Source organism: Saccostrea echinata, unplaced genomic scaffold (genome assembly GCF_033153115.1).
Source record: "Saccostrea echinata isolate AGI-Se365-2 ecotype Australia unplaced genomic scaffold, CSIRO_AGI_Sech_v1 ptg000014l, whole genome shotgun sequence".
Lineage (NCBI taxonomy): Eukaryota > Metazoa > Mollusca > Bivalvia > Ostreida > Ostreidae > Saccostrea > Saccostrea echinata.
Window position 1 is genome coordinate 19,086,799 of NW_026889763.1, and position 18,155 is coordinate 19,104,953.

The window sequence follows — 18,155 nt, forward strand, 5'->3', positions numbered from 1 at the left end:
AAAAAGTGCTTAGTTAAGAGGTTTTTGAAAATGTCATTATTTATGACATTTGAATGAATATTGAACTTTAAATGCTGCAATTGAAGACATTTTATACATTACACATAACTGATATGAACGAGATACAAATCGGTACGTATGTTAATTCCTCCCAACAAATTAACAATTTCTCCGTTTATACTTGATCAAGACAAGAGGCAAACGGTGGGTGTGATCTGTCGACAGGGATTGCTTACTCCTCAGAGGCAGCTGATCCCCACATCTGATGTTTTCAGAGGTCTGTGTTGACTCTGCTCACAAATGTCTTGTTTCAATGGACTTTCTTCAGCATAAAACTGTTCGTTTTCTTCACATGTCATTCCGTTTCTGCAGAGAAATAGCATAGATTTGAATAAAACGGTATCAACAAAATCATGGCCCTAATTCCGGGGTTTTTTTAATACTGATTTGACGGATATGTACACTATTATTTTTCTAGACGAATTTGTGTTTTACTAACAAAATACTTGAGGAATGTGAACGTACCTAGCGATGAGAGACTTGAAGGCCGAGAAAATAGAAATGGCCTAAACATTTACCTGCTTTGGGGACCTCTGACAATCAAACAAATAAAGATTCAGGATAGGGTGCTAGAAGTTGATTGATATTTAGTAACAAGACCCCCAAAATTGTAAGCATAGCACTACTGCCAAACAGGGCAGACAAAATCTTACTTTATTCCCATGAAAGGACAACAATACTGAATTTAATTGGGGGGGGGGGGGTGTAGCAAGGAATGTGGGCTAATACTGCTATTCAATTCTTGTCCCTATTGTACAAAATCAACCAGCCTACATTTAAGACACTACGGACTGTATCACCAAAATTAAAAACCTCACTATGCCAACAAATATTGTGTGCCAAGCATGTGCATATAAACACGATATTAATCCTGTGCATGAAGCTTATACACAGGCAAATAAAACTAAATCAGAAATTTCATATCGCAACCTGATGATCTAAATGAATGTACTTACTGAAATGCGTCTATGAATTTGACAGCAAATATTACAAGCAAATTATAGAAGCAGGCTTGGGTGCCGTCCTAAGTCCACATCAGAATGTCTAAAATTACACAACATATTGTTACACAATTCATATGAAAATAACGAAACAGTATTCAATCTCGAAAGTCCAATGAAACGATACAAAATTGAAGCAGAGTAAACACGGACCTCAAAATAAGCAAAATTCTCTTTAGTGGCAGACACCGTGATGAGGATTTTGATAAAATCAAAGGAACCGAAATGGAAATAAAGGACGTCTTCAATATTTGCAATCAATTCACAAACAACTCAAATTTACATTTGAAATATTGTAATCTTCTATGGACTTTCTTGAATTAATTTCAGAACCTTAAAAAACCGGTCTGGAGATATTGCCGATTTAATGGTTTTCGAAGGGTCGGGTTGTCCCCAGATTTTCTCTTATACCGCTTTAGTTAGAAACATGAAACTTTCAGGTATGGTAGACCTATGCCTGTAGATATGCATTACGCATTTCATTTTTACCGGAAGTGCCGCATGTCGGCGCTCGCTATGGCCCGAAAAAAGTCCTATGGGGAATTTAAAATTTTCTAACACTTTTCTATAAAATCTTTTTACCTATAAATATTTTGTGAAAAAATATAGAACAAAAGTTGTGTAGAATGTTACGATCTTTCAAAGGATACCAACAATAAGGGCCTGGTCCCTAACATTAGGGAGCTAGAGGGGCCAAAAGTGTTTTCCTAATATCTTAGAAAGTATTGAGAATTTGTATAGCTTCATAGAAGCAAATTTGTTCAAAATGACAAGTAGCAGCTAAGGAGACCATTAAAAGTCGTCAAAATGACCTCACTTCCGGTCACACCGAGAGTAATGGTAAATGGCTCATTTTTGCACATATGACCGTAGAAGTCTCTCGATCTCAATCTATTCTCCTTGAGATTTAGACGGAAGACATTTGTTGCTTTGCAACAAGCTCGTCAACTTATTCTTTTTTTTTCGTAGACGCCAACTTTGAGACCTCATATCTTGCCCATTTCTCAACGGATTTTGCACAATTTTGCAGGGTTTATAGACGTTACAAAACTCTATCAGAATGCTGTCAAACATTTCAAAAATCCATTTCTGCTTTTGGGTTATCTCCCTTTAAATGAAAATTTAGGAGGCTTCATTTCCAGACAAAGCTCCGAGACTACAAAAGCTGGAGTAGAAATTCTACCGAGTTTAAATAATAGAAGCACTGAAGTTGTGCACATTCGTATCCAACATCACTTGAAAAAAATAGCAAAGTTTTGTCCGACCCATTTATTTGTACTAGAGAGTCACTGGAAGCTCATACTTGATACAGAAATTGCTTATGTCAAAAGGGTTTGCCACGACCTTCATCCAAGGTTATTCCTGTAAGTTCAAGGTCACTGACAGAAAAGTGTAAGATTACTGTATGTGCTATAATTTTGGAAGCTCATACTTGGAACAAAGATTGCTTATGATCCACTGGTTTGAGATAACATAGCACTAGACTGGCAGAAGAAGTGGCAAAATTCCAAGGTCTTTCTGGCAAGTTCAAGGTCACTGACAGAAAAGTGCAATTTTCTTTTTCAGGAATATCTTTGTCATTGAGTATCACTGGAGGCTCATAATTTGTTCAAAGGTTATTTTTTACCTTAACATAGGTCATATAGGCAAGTTCAAGGTCACTGATATAATAAGTGTAAAATTCAAAAAGGTCTAGTCGCCCACGTGCCGCAGTGGTAAGAGTATCTGCTCTAGAGTCATGGATTAAGGAGTTGATCCTTACGTCGCAGGTTCGAATCCCACTGTGGGACGCAGAAACCGATCCTTCGGATGAGACCGTATTAACTAAGGTCCCGTCTGGCAGGAGGTGCTGGCATGAGAAAGATCCCTCACTGTTCATTGGCCATGAGTGCCGAGTATAGGTCAAAATTTGCAGATCTCCAAATGGTGTCGTCTCCATATATATATGAAAAATTCTTTAAACAACATACAGAGAAACAAACAAAAAGGTCTATAATTTTGAAATAGAAAAAATTGCATGCATTTGCATTTCACTGAAAAGATGATAAATATATCATCCAGAGTGTGTAATGGCCTTGACTTAAATTCGACGTCACTTAGAATATGATGTTTTTGTTGAATAGTCTGAAAGAATACGTGACTGTGAATTTTTTATGTCGGTGACATACAGATGGTGTTTGCTCTTAACCAGCTGCAGAATGTGTCATGGCTAAACGCAAGGTTATTTGGACAAGTTCAAGTTCACTGACAGGGGAATTTTACATTCTTTTACATTTTTTCTACTGTTGAAACATTGCAAGTTGATGCCTCTTACAGGATTGTTTATAACCTTAAAATGTTGAAAAATGTTAAAAATGATTATGTCAACTAGATATATCTTAGTTAACTCAAACCTTAAAGACTACATTGCCTGCAACTTTTGTATAATATTTGAATGTTTAACGGACTATGGACAAAAATAATCAACTATTAATTAAACTGTCTATTACACTGGTAGACTTCAGCTTTTCCATCTTAATCTTCCTTAATTTAAGGACTAACTAGATGAAATTCCAAGCAAGCACTAGACATTGAATTTTTACAAATGCTGATGAAACAACCCCAATACTATATCAAAGTTTATATATGTATAATTATATATATTGAAATATAAATATAAATCCACAGTGCTCGGTAACTTTTAGGAACAATTTTAAAAAAGAAACACGAAAACTTCTAGTAAAGCTTTAGCGCTTTCATTTTCAATCTTCAGAAGCTTTACAATAAGTGACATAACATAACATTATATATATATATATATATATATATATATATATATATATATATATATATATATATATATATATATATATACATATATATCACGAATTCTACTGTAATGTCCTGTAAAATCGATGAAAATTTGCATAAGAATGAGAAAATTCGGAAACTGACATATTTTCTGACCTTCCTGTGACCTCTGTGTATCCCATATTTAGAACCAATACTCATTTTGTGGAAGGGGTGACAACAGGTTTTTAATTGATAAGCCATTGCATCATTCTAAAAGACCCCCCAAACCAGGGGCCAAATAGGGGTCTTAGCCTATCTTGTCCTTTAGAGGTGGGATCAGGTGCCATGGAGGACTAAGCATCCCCTGCCAACCGGTCACACCTGCCGCGTGCTCCTTGTCATGATCGGGAAACAAAAACGGGAATAACCCGTAGACAATTTGTATAAATTATACCCTAACAATTAGAATGAAAAACGCCAGTCATCATTTGACTCAATGATAGGTAGTATGTGCTGACAAGGACATTGTATCGACCGAAAAACTTGCAAAAAAGATGACTTCAAACGAGACTGTTGATATCCTTGTTTCCTTGTCTAAATACGAAACAGATGTGTCAGAATCTGTGGTATCTTCTATTTCAAGCTCACTGGGATATCACTGGGATATATCGAGTCGACATATGAATGAAAGTAGCTATTGTTAAGTAATAATACGTCATCGAAATGTCGAGTTGAAGGTCACAGCAAGTGTTTTCTTCTCATGTAGAAGTTTTTGAATAAATTCTGCTTCATATGAATACAAAAATAGGTCCGACGCAATTGGTACCCATGGAAATTCCAACAGACCCCCTGGGGTCATGATTTGAGCAAAATTGATTTTGTTTTTGTTTGATTGTTGTTTTAACGTCTCTCTCTAGATATTTCCCTCAAATAGAGATGCCCCCACTTTCCGGTGGAGGGCTGCAAAATTAGAACTATGCTAGGTACTCAGCAGTGAGGGATCTTTTTTCGTGCCAGCACCTACTGCAACACGGGACCTACAAAATTGAACGTTCACCATGCAATGAAACTTTCACATATGTATCATCTCTTCTGACCCAGTAGATCCTGAGAAGATTTTGAAAGATTTTTTTTTATTTAAAAAAAAATTTGATTTCCTATAGTAGCCCCACACGTACCCCGAGGGACATGTTCTGAATAAAACTGAATTTACACTTTTAATGAGGCTTTCACATAACTTTCAACATTTCTGAAACATTAGTTATTGAGAAGATTTTTGAAGGATGTCACTAAATTTTCACAAACTATTAACTACTTCCCTTAAAAGAGGGCATAACCCTTCATTTGTACAAACTTGAATTCCCTTTATCCACAGACGGTTCGACGCAAGTTTGGTTGAAATCAGCCCAGTAGTTCTTAAGAAGAATCTGAAAATGTCAAAAATTTACAAACGGACGGACGGACAGATGGACGACAGGCAAAATGCGATAGAAAATGTCAACCCCAACACCAATTATACGAATAGCGCAAAAAATAATTTTAAGATAATCATTACCATTAAATAAAACAACAGGCTTAGGGGGTCTTAATGGTTACCTGAGTATAAAACATCAATTTAGAGGATCTATAGAATGTATAGAATAAACTATCACCATGCAGACTATTAACAAAGTTAATAACAAAGTTATTTTAACAAAGTTAATAAAGTTATTTTTGTCTCATTTCTATTTATTTACCTGATCATAAAAACTATGAACGTATTTTATGTATTATACAATAGAAATTCTTGCACAATTCTCTTATTCATTAACCTTTCAAATACATTACCTACAGTGATTAATTATCAAAGGTGAATGACAAAGGGGAATAACTTCTGTCAGTAGAATACAAATTCCAGCACCAGAACACTTGACCAAATGGTCCAGAATTTAAAAAATCTGGTAAAAATACCTAAGCTTATTAAAAGTTTATCTCTGTATATATAATCTGCCAAGGGTTTGAGGGGGGAGTAAGGCGGACAGAAAACCCTTATCTTGCGAAGATGATACGATGAAACCGTAAAAAAAAAAACTATAGTCTATATGCACATATTAATGCTTGAACTTTGACCTACTTTTCAATATACACCATAGAGCCGATATAGAGATATTCTTTCACCTTTGAAAGTTAAATTTTTGTTATTTGACAAAAGCTTGTCATAAGACATATTGCAAAAAATATAAACGTTACGGTCCATTTGACCTTGACCTTTAACTTATTTTTCAAGAATACCTTGAACCGCTGTGTTAACTTATCATACAGGTATTTGATAACTAGAATTATATACATGTACCCCACGACACTTTCTTTTTGTTTATCATTAACCACACATGCATATCTTCAGTTAGCAATTGGAAAATTAGTCGACTTTTTTCGTCAGCTGAAATGAAACCTCGTTTTTCACGACTTGATGGAAAAGTCTAAGTAATGTACTCGACTTGACGGAAAAGTCCGATCAATGTACTGGACTTTACGGAAAATTTCGTCGTGATGTTCTATTAGTTGTCTGAAAATAAAACGGGATTGACTAACATGTACCAGATTAGCATCTTGAATCATAGGGATTGATTGAATAAACAAGAATAGTTTTTCCAGAAAGCTTTGCTGTTTTAAACAGTCAACTGACAGTCACCTATCAGGCCGTATTATTCTCGATAAGAAATCACTAATGACGAATAGCTAATAAGGAATAACACAAAAATGTTGCATGCAATTAAATAGCAAAGATGTAATTATTCAATACATAAAGTACACTTTTCACTTCTTTCAGAAATGTTATTGGAAAGCGCACAAGTGAAAAAAAAATCTACACTTATAGGAAAGTATATGCTTGTGATTAAGAAAATGAAAGAAAAAAATGTCACTAAAAGGTTTTCAAATAGAAAATATCTACTGGAAGGAGAAAGGGTAAAACGATGTGTTTTCAAAATATGTTTTGGTAACAAATATAAAGGTGAGATTGATGACCGTAATGACTTTGTGTATAAGTACTTGAAGCTATTACATACCAGTTTTGAAAGGAAACAATTCGTATGTCAGACACTGAGGATCACTGCAACTCATTACACTGATTACTCCAATGCGAGTATCATCACTCAAAAATAGTTCTAACTTTTCTCGATTTGCCAGGTACGTTTTTAAACCAAAAACGATTCTTTCAATCTGTTCGGAATTCTCTGCTTCCGAGTAAAGGTAAACACGAATGGGAATGGATGTACTTTTTTTATTAAAGATATCAGGAGCGACTGCTTTATGAGTCACTTTAGCTTCATTCCATTTAAAAGATAGGGATAGTGCTTTAGCAGTTTCAGTAGCCAGAATGTCTTTGTCTATGTCTTTTCCAGTTTTATTTTCCAAATAAAAGACAAGTAATTTTGCCCATGGAGGAATAACTGGGGTCCATGCGCATTTTACGATCTTCGCATGGAAAGTTTTGTAATGGCGTGGTAAAAACGAATAGTCGTTAAAAGTCTGGTACATATCATGCCATGATAAGTCACAAAATCGATGCTCATTATTTGGTTTCATATAACATGCTTCCGTTGCCGACTCTATTTTTGACTCAATTCTTTCACAATCATTGAACACTTGTGGATATAGTATGTGGACCAAACTTTCTTGTATGCATAATTTCACAGCTTTTATCCATAACCTGCCATAATCATACATTTCTCCAGCAATTAAGTCCCATTTTAAAAATTTTTTTTTCATTTCCTCAATCGATGGGCATTTTTTTAATTTTGCTAAGCATGCCGAAACCCAGAAGTAGTTTCCAGATGGGAAATAGCAATTTATGTCATCAGACATTCCCTGCCATGTAGACTTCGGATCACATTCGCATGTTGACAAACCCCCATGAGAGGGAGTGGTAGAACATAGATGCCAACAATATTTTGCATCTTTCCACTTGCATGTTAAATGCCTGGGTGTCGACACTCTGATCTTATACTTTGGTAAACAAATTGCGGCCTGAGGATTTGGATATGAGGATGATTGGACACAATACGTTAACCCGGAGGGTCCGTTCGTTCCGTCACAGTCTGGAGCTGGAATTTCTGATAAATAAACTTCATTAAAAACAAGCTGCATGCCTAGAATCGACAAAAACACGTTTGCATACATATTGACGAATTTTCTCTTCTAGCTATAAACTTGATTTGAAACTATTTTTTCACTTCCTCGTCAACCCTTTTAATATCTACGAACTCCTGTTGTTGTTGTTTTTTTTTTTTTATCAAGGAGTGATTATTAAAAAACTACTTTAGTTAGAGCAGGAAGATTTACACATTTTAAATGCACTACAAGAAGGTTAACGTTTCTTTTATGATTCAAGATACAAGATTTATTAGTCCAATTGGGCCCCCGGAGGAGCAAAAAAAGGTTTACAAACATGAAACAAAGAAGGAGGAAGATCCAAATGATAGAACAAACATGATCTTAAATATAATGAGCTGTGCTTAATTGTATAATCATTGATAAATGCATCTACAAGAGATGTAGACGAGTATACATATTGTAATATAATAATAACATATAGTCAAGTAGCTGGAAAGATACATATATGCATATCAAAGAACAGAAGAGATGATATATAGCCATTCCTACATGTATATACATCCCCAAATATATTTAAATTTTTCAGTTAAGGTAGATTATCAAGGAATCTAGCAAGAGATCTTAGGATCTCAGGGTCTTCATTAGTCATGAGCCAAAGAAATTGATTATCATATAATAGGGACTGAAAATTTTTACATTTATTATTACAAATATTTATAAGTTCAAGTCTTTGTACACTAAAATGAGGACATACAAGGAGGAAATTAATTTCATCCTGAATCTCCTTGTGATCACAAAGGGAACAAAATCGTTCATCTTTAGGTATTTTTTGATATCGTCCAATTTCAATTTTAAGCCTGTGAGCTGATATTCGTAACCTAGTTATGACTGATCTATGTTGATTGTTTGTTAAAATATCTAGATAGGGTTCAAAACAAAATTTAGTCTTTAGGCATGTGAAGGTAGATAATTTACCATCTTTATGCAAATTCTTGTCTTTTTCCCATGTAATTTTATAGAAGTTAAGTAATATTCTTTTCAAGTTTATTTTAAATCGTGGGAGTGACATACCTAAAACATCACTGAGTTTAATATCAATATGGTTAAGTAAGAAGTTAATACAGGAATACCATGAAGTAACTCCATTTTGGTGTAGTGTTTTGGAACATTTATAAGCCTCACTAAGTAAGGGAAATTCCCCATCTAGATTCTCTAATCGACGCCAATATAACAACATATTTTTAATGACATCAAAGTGTACATTCAATCGTCCTAGCTCAGATCTTACAGCAAAGTTGCTGCTTTTACTATGAACCACTAAAAAATGTTTGTAAAATTTAAGATGCAAACTTTCGCCTTCTAAAGTTTGGTATATTTTATCTAATGTTATATTTGGATTTCTCTTAAATTTGGAAGTTCATGGGTAAAAAAAAACCCATAACTCTGAACCGTACAGGATAAACAAAGTGTTAAACTTCAATTAAAATTGCTGAAAACACGATAGTATATTATATAAAAGTAGAAAAACAATGTAGACTGTTGTCGCTTTCAAGTATTTTTTTTAAAGTTGAACCTTTTGCAAGCCTTGATATTCCTTTTTACAAGGTAAAGGGTATCGTTCTACTGATATATATGTAGATATGTAATTACCAAAGATATGGTCTAATTACCAAAGATATGGTCAATTAAATTTGTATTACCCAGTAGAATGCACTTTATGTGGGATGACTGTTTTAATCCCCCATGTTTGCTAAAAACGGAAGATATTAATTTAGATCCGTCCATCTTTCTGTCTAGCTGTCCGTAAGATTCGTCATTATTTCTGCCTGAAACACTTGTTTCAGATGATATCACAAAATGTCTTTACTCTGTTTCTATGACATTTTATGTCATAACTCCCTATGATTTAAATAACCTTGATTTGATGTGTCAATCAAAGGCGTCCCGAAATTCGTTGTTTCAATAATTTCAGGTAAAACAAAGTGTTTTGTTATATTTTTATGTGAAACGCTATAGCAACACATAAGTCATGGTATTATACAGAAAATTTGTAGAAAATATTAACTTCAAATCTGTGTCTAAGCCCCTTTAATCTTGTCTTCCTTTAATATTATTTTGATAATCGTTGATTATTTAAAAGAATGGGTTGATAAAAATTAGCGGAATATAGTGTTAGTAATGTGATATTGCTGTATACACGAATGAACACTTGAATAACAAATCCTCCATTTCGAAACATTCAAAACTATATACATTCTTTCGATAAATTGCATTTCCTTTCATGGTTGACATCTTTTATGAATAACATTACTAATGGAAATAAGTAAAATTTCTCAACCATTTCTCATTCATGTCTATAATAACAGTTTTATCCGCATGTTCAAGTAATCGATTTGGGAATCTGGGTTTGGAGTCATATCATGTTTCTTAAAACTTTAGAATGATAATGAAAATATATAGGGAAAATAATTTTTATTTCTCAACTTTTAATACCTTTTAATATTGCATGCATATATCAATCACGTACTGTTTTTCATGGTTATGAAGCAAAGGTTCTACATTAACAGTGGGTCATGTAGATTCTCATCGGTCAACATTTGCAAAACTTTTGTCAGTTTTAACCATAACAGTAAAATTCGGGTTATACCCGTAAAACTTCATCGCATCTCGTGTTACCTCTAAACTATATGTATTTTTTGTGTCTTTATTTGGTTTTTAATTACGAAGACGTGGCCTATGTTTTGATTACAAAAAGAGGGGTAAGCCAGCGGAGGGGAAGGCGATGAAAACTATTTATTTAGTTATAGTATCTGTGAGGTATATATATATATATATGTAACCTAGTTTTTCTACCATATGTTTTTCAGGAGTCATATTACAATTCTAATGAGCGACGAAAATGATATGCTGCAAAATGCAGGGGAGACAATCAAGCCATTTGTTCCATTGAAACATTTAACACACCTTGTCAAATCTCTGTACGGACTGACAGTAGAGTCATGCCTGTAAACAATACAAATCGGAAATAGGACAAAGCAAAGCAATTTGTTAAGTTGTTGCTTATTCATTCAAATATTTAAAGTAATCGATACATATTCATAACATAGTCCAGTTAATCAAACAGATTAATTATACCCTCCGCTCCGAAGGAGAGGAGGGGGTAAACTGCTATACCCTTATGTATCTGTCTGTTTTTCAGTCTGTCTAGCTGTGTGTCTTTCCGTAACAAATTTTGTGGCAGTTTTCTCGGCAATTTATAATAGATGCTTGATGCTTTCAGCACACTCTTTGTTCAGGCATGCCATATGGTGGGATTCATTTTTGTATGAATACATTGTCAACTTCCTGTTCATCTGTGCGTCTGTCTGTACCAAATTTCCGTTGCAGTTTTTTTTCAAATACTCATTGCAGATGCTTAAAATTTTAGCACAATCTTTGTTTAGGCATGTCATGTAGTGGGATTCATGAAAGCCTATCAAAGCGGGGGTATTACTAGTGAGCATTGGCTTACAGACTTCTAGTTATATAAGTATACTATGCGTTATGATGTCAAACATGAAAAAAAAAATATCATTTTTATTATAACATGCCTGTGTCTGTCTGTGGGGAAAACCACATCTTTCATTAGAGACGGTAGTTGAAATATGTAAAGATCAAGATCAGACTTATTGTTTTACGTAAACAAAATAATTGTTTATTGAAAATCTAGGTCAGTTTTTTTATTTGGGTATGTTGCCGCCTCATAGATTTAACGTATGTTTTTTTTTCTGTTACCAAAACCAAATGCAATCAGAAGCCGGCTCTTTTCAACTTAATGTGAATTTGAATTTTACAAGATGTTGTTGATGATGTAGTTTGTACCTCAATCAGTCTAAAAGCTATTGCTCATATGATCAGTTATCTAATCAATGCTTGAGTCAGTTGCAGTTTTGAAAAAAAAAATAATTGCTGAAAGTCTCTACCATAACCTGTTTATCTCTCCTTGGTGGTGAATTTGCGAGAAAGAAATATTTTCTGTACATCTACACCTGGATATGGAAGATAAATGTGCAATCCAATGCGTATCTTTAGTGTTGGAAAGACTTTTGTAATCTGCGATTGTAGGAGCACCTCAGATGTCAGGGGTGATTTTGTGAATGGTCATCCTTGAGACACAGAAGTAACGTACTGCATTGTATAATTTTCCATTTGTATTCTATAATTTTTTCATTTGTTTTGTATAATTTTATTCTATAATCTTCCATTTGTTTTGTATAATTTTCAATTTGTATTGTATAATTTTCAATTTGTATTGTAAAATTAAACAATACAAATGGAAATTTATTCGACTTTTTTGAATTGTTTTAGGTCAAAAGTAAAATTAATTCTTACAAAGAACTCTAAATGATAAAATCAATTGTTGTCAAACTGAAAAACTGGGGTTTTACAACTATTACCCCCTATTACCAACACTCTTCCTGATAGTCGTTGACTGGGTATTCACAAATTGCAAGGGGAATTCAGTCCCCATTCGATAAGATGATATACGGCCAAGACTTTGCAAAAGACCTTTCACTTCTATCTCACACTCTAACTGACATGAGAGATAAGATAAAACATCCGAGGCTGAAGATATAAAGTTGATAAGAGATATGACTTAGAAAGAAGGAAAGGTAACATTTGATTTTTTTGTTATTTAACGTCCCTCTCGAGAATTTTCCACTCATATGGAAACGCCACTATTTGCCCCTGGAGGGCTATAAATTTTGACCTATACTCGGCATTTAGGGCTATTGAGCAGTGAGGGATCTTTTTCGTGCCAGCACCTACTGAGACACGGGACCTCGGTTTATACAATCTCATCCGAAGGACCGGTCTCCACGTCCCGCAGTGGGATTCGAACCTGCGACGTAAAGATCAACTCCTTACTCCGCGACTCTAGAGCAGACGCTTTAACCACTGCACCACGCTGGCGACGGTAACATTTGAAGAAGACGACATAAAAGAAGTAAAAAAAGTCGAATAAATTTCCATTTGTATTGTATAATTTTACAATACAAATGGAAAAACATACAATACAAATTAGAAACTATACAATACAAATGGAAAATTATACAATACTAATTGAAAATTATACAAAACAAATGGAAAATTATAGAATAAAAATTATACAATACAAATGAAAAATTAGAGAATACAGATGGAAAATTATATAATACAAATAAAACTTATAAAATACAAATAAAACATTGTACAAAAAATTATACAAATAAAAAAAATTTACAATGCAAAAGAAAAACAAATGGAAAGTTTTACAATATAAATGGAAAATTATACAATACAAATGGGAAGGATCGAATATTGCAACATTTGACATGCCATAGTCATGCTTTGCGATTCATTCAATTGATTGGAGAAGGGGTTTGACAAAAACATCGTCATGAGTTGAAAGTGCCTTCCATAAAGGTGTTCCCGGCCTGACCTGTAAACGGATCGTGCCTTTTCACGCGATAAAAAGAGTCAGTTATCTAGTAGAATTTTGTTAAATACAGGTAAACTTCGTTATCTCGACATCGACGGGACCATCAGAAAATGTCGAGATATCCGAGGTGTCGAGATATCAGAGTTGAGATTTGACGTCCAAGATTTCATAGCATAGCAAAACAGACAAGCTTATTATATGAACATGACTTCAATATAGACTGTAGATCAACATATTTCAGAATTCCCTCTATCTTTACTAAAAATCTAAGAAGTTATTTTTAAAATCTTGTTTATAAAACGTGTTCTTTATCAAAATCTTTCTAAATTCACAAAGTTTCAGCACAAAGTTACAGCATTCGCGTGTAACTTCCCTTTTTGTCAGAACAGGATACGAAATGCGCTCTATAAACTTTGAACCGTATAAAGTCAACATCCGATATTCGTAAAAAAAAAGACAAAATAAATGCGGATTATTTTTTTTCTTATTTCATTCAGGAAGAGTGTACATTAAAATTAATTTTTAAGAGATTTCTGTATCTAAACTAACGTAGTGATGTTACAGATGCGTGAATTACGGCTGATATGGTCAATCGTGTCGTTAATTGGATTGTTTCCTGTTAAATATATTTTAAATACAACTTGAAATATCATTAAAACATCTTTTCAATTTAATTCCTTAGTTTGAATTATTCAGTGTGTTTGTTATCCATTGTAATTTTGTTACCTTTTTCTCAAATTTAAAAGTTATGTTAGGTTTCGATATAAATAAACATCTGGGGCCCGTTTCTCAAAAAGGCCTACGACCAGGCTTAAGCTTAGTCCGGACTAAATCAGTGACTAAACCCGGAAATCGGACTAAGTTGCGTTTCACAAAAAGGCGGAGACTTAGTCGAGACTAAACTCTAGCTTAAATCTACGCCTCCTCATGAGTAGGCGTAAGTTCTTAGTCTGTACACAACTTGAAAAAAGTGGCAAGTGTTTTGATCATAAATAGTTAACAGAATAATTATTTTTTACGCGTATTAACACCTATTCATATTTATATATGATATGTAAAAAATCGTGAAATATACAATTATTATGTAGGTAGATAGAAAGGTAGAGTAAAAACCAGCGAGGATGCAGACTTTTTTCCGTAAAAGGTGGGATGAACTAGAAATTTGTAACTATGAATTTTGAATTGTGAAACTAGGTAAGAAATTAAGAACTGTCAGAGTTTAAAAAAAAAAAAAACAGACACGTGTAGTATGGGGAGGGACTGCAACCCTACCGCTTTTTGCAGTGACAGTGTTTTCTGTTTAAAATTAAGTTGTAATTTAGGTTGTCCTGCACTTTCAGTATTTCTTTTCTTGTACTGTCAAAGTTTGCTGAATATTTTGGTACCCCCCCCCCTTTTCCCCTCCCCCACACACTTTTTAGAAACGCTGCTGGGTCCTTGATGTTTTTTTTTGTTTTGAAATGGTAATGTTTTAATAAAACTCCTCAAACAATATACATTCAATATATTTTCGATAATGAAAAATATTCGATAATTATGCCATCAACTAATTAAGGCAATTCACCTTTTACCTTAATTTCCCCTTTAATTAAATATAAATATCATAAAAAGAAAAAAGTAAAATGTTCCAGTAATTAAAATATCGTTTGTATAATACTGTTTTTTTTCCTATTTCAAAGGAGTAACTGTCATGGCGTAAGATGTTCTATCATTTTTTTTTAAATGGGTACTTGTTTTTATTCATTTATAATCTATCGTACTTTTCTCAGACAAATTTTGTTTGAATGTGCTTTTTTGATCGATTTGTGAACAAATACTTTATATTACATCTGAAAAGAAAGTGGTCAATAAAGTGTTAAAAATGTTTTTGTTGTAAATGAGAAACAGAGTTTTGAATTTGCTGTCATTAAATGCATTATAATTATAAAACATATCAAGATGAAGAAATTTTGCTTATTTAAAAATATTTTTGAATATGAAAATCATGACTTGTTAATATCTTTAAATCTAGATAAAATTTTCAAGAAACATTCTGCATCCATAAAAGAAATAAATATTGCATGATCATATTCTTAATTAAGGAATGGATTTAATAGCTACCCATTTTTTACGGTATAAACTGGGTTGGGGCAGTTTACGCTTTATAAACCGCGAAGCGGTTTATAAAAAAGCGTAAACTGTTCCAACCCACTTTATACCGTATAAATTGGGTAGCAATTAATTTCATTCCTCATAATTTAATTTTCATTCATTTGGTGTAAAAAAATAAAAAAGATGATTTTCCTTAAAAATGACTTCAATTTGTACAAAATTTGAATGTAACGTCAGGCGGATCGATATGTTTTTGATGAAAGTCATTGTGACGTAGGCAACCCATTTTATACGATATAAAGTAAAAAAAAATTATCCAATCAAATACAGCGTTACAACCAGAATTAAATTATTAAAAAATTAAACGGAATTGCAAGATTTAAGGAAAAGATGGTGATGTTGAAAGTTGTAATTTGTCCGATCTAAATAAATTTGATCCCGACTGAAATATATCAATTGGAAATATTTTAGAACTTCATAAAAATTCTAGATTGCTTACCTAGCTGTCATATGGTTTACAAGAAATTGTTTTAAAACTAAATTAGCTTTTGCAAACCTTTAATCTGTTAATAAGAATGCGTGTGCTAATGGCTATGCTGTATATGCGTATTTCTGCATGAACTGTAAATTATCATATCGATATCAATGTAATACTGTATGTCCAAAAGTGTAATATTATAATACATTTATTAATTGAATGCCAATAAGTCTAATTTAGTTAGAATTAATTATTCTGTTATGAAATTATAAATTCAATACATCTGATAATTTTTCAAAACTCTTATCCATATTATAATAATACTAGTGTATGATTTCATAATTATTCAATTTATTACAGGCCCGTAGAACGCGGTGGGGCCATGGAGCCCCGGCCCTCCACTTTTTCTGCTATAATAATAAATTTTCCTTCAGATGTCCCCCCCCCCATACTTTTTGTCGCTGTTAGGTCGAGCACCGTCCAATTCCATGACTTCAGTCTTGGACAGTTATAATAATGAGATTTTTGACTTGGACAATTAATGAAGTTTTTTTTTTTGGTTACATTAATTTGGTAAGTTGCCACTTACTGTTTGGTAGTTTGGGTGTTTTTTTTTTGGCTTGTCAGAATTTTTTGGGAAGTTGCCCCCTCCACCTTTGAAACTTTGCTACGAGCCTGTTCCAGCCCTTTGCTACTACCTTATGTGTATTTGTTTTAATGTATTTAACATAAGTGAAAAACACTATGACATATTCAAATAAAAATTACTTAAAATACCCCGTGCTTAATCTATTTGAATTATTCGCAAGTACTTATCATGCTTACACTATGTACATCGTTTGGTTTTAATGTACGATTGTATATCAAAATAACATTATTGTGTACACGTTAATGTTTTTCTAATGTAATTTGTACCTATATAGATTTTTTTTTTATTTGAGCATACATAAATAGTTATTTAATTTTAATGCTTTGACCTTGAAAATACAGGTGAGTTTTCGTAATATATCTGTTTGAAAGATTGTGCAGAGAGAAAACATGCACGCGCACTCATGCTTTCAGTGCTTTACTTCTGTATTTAGGTTTAAGTTTGATATTAATTTGATCCGCCACATGTAATTGTACTATGCAGTCTCTAAACCAAATAAAATACGATCTGCGCATGCTTAGTACTTAGTGGAGAGGTCTAAGTCTTAGGCCCAGTCTTACGCCGCTTTCTGAAACGCGATTTACGCCCTGTAAATTTTGGCGTAACTTACTTAGTCGGACTAACTTAGGCCCAAATCTACGACTTTTTGAGAAACGAGCCCCTGGGGCTCGTTTCTCAGAAAAGCCTACGACCAGGTGTAAGCTTAGTCCGGACTAAATCAGTGACTAAACCCCAAAATCGGACTAAGTAGCGTTTTACAAAAAGGCGCAGACTTAGTCGAGACTAAAGTTCAGCTTAAATCTACGCCTGCTTATGAGTAGGCGTAAGTTCTTAGTCTGTACACAACTTGAAAAAAGTGGCGTTTTGTTCATAAAGAGATAAAAGAATAATTATTTTGTACGTATACAATACCTAGTCGTGTACATATATATATGATATGGGAAAAATTGCGAAATATACAGTTATTATGTATAAGGTAAATAGAAAGGTAGTAAAAATCCATCGAGGATGCAGACTTTTTTCCGTAAAAAGGTTTGATGGGCTAAAAATTTGTAAGTAAGAATTTTGAATTGTGAAAATGGGTAAGATATTAAGAGTTAAAAAAAAAGAGATAAAAAAAAAAGCAGGCACGCGTAGTATTGGGGAGGGGGCTGCAACCCTCCCGCTTTTTCTAGTAATGGTGTTTTCTATTAAAATTATGATGTAATTTAGACCTACACTTTCAGTATTTGTTTTCTTGTACTGTCAAAATTTGCTGAATATTGTGGTTTCTCAATTACCTACCCTCTTCCCCATGATGGCATCTCCCCCACACACTGGATCCCTGATAATTTTAATTTTTGAAATGGATAATGTTTTTCATTAAAAAAAACTCCTCAAACAATATACATTTAATGTATTTTCGATAATAAGAAATATTCGGTAATTATGCCATCAATTAAATTAATTCACCTTTTACCTTAATTTTCCCTTTAAAGCAATATGAGCTGCAACTTTGATGTCGGAATTTTTTGTTGCAAAATTGTAATTAACTATTTGAATGGCAGA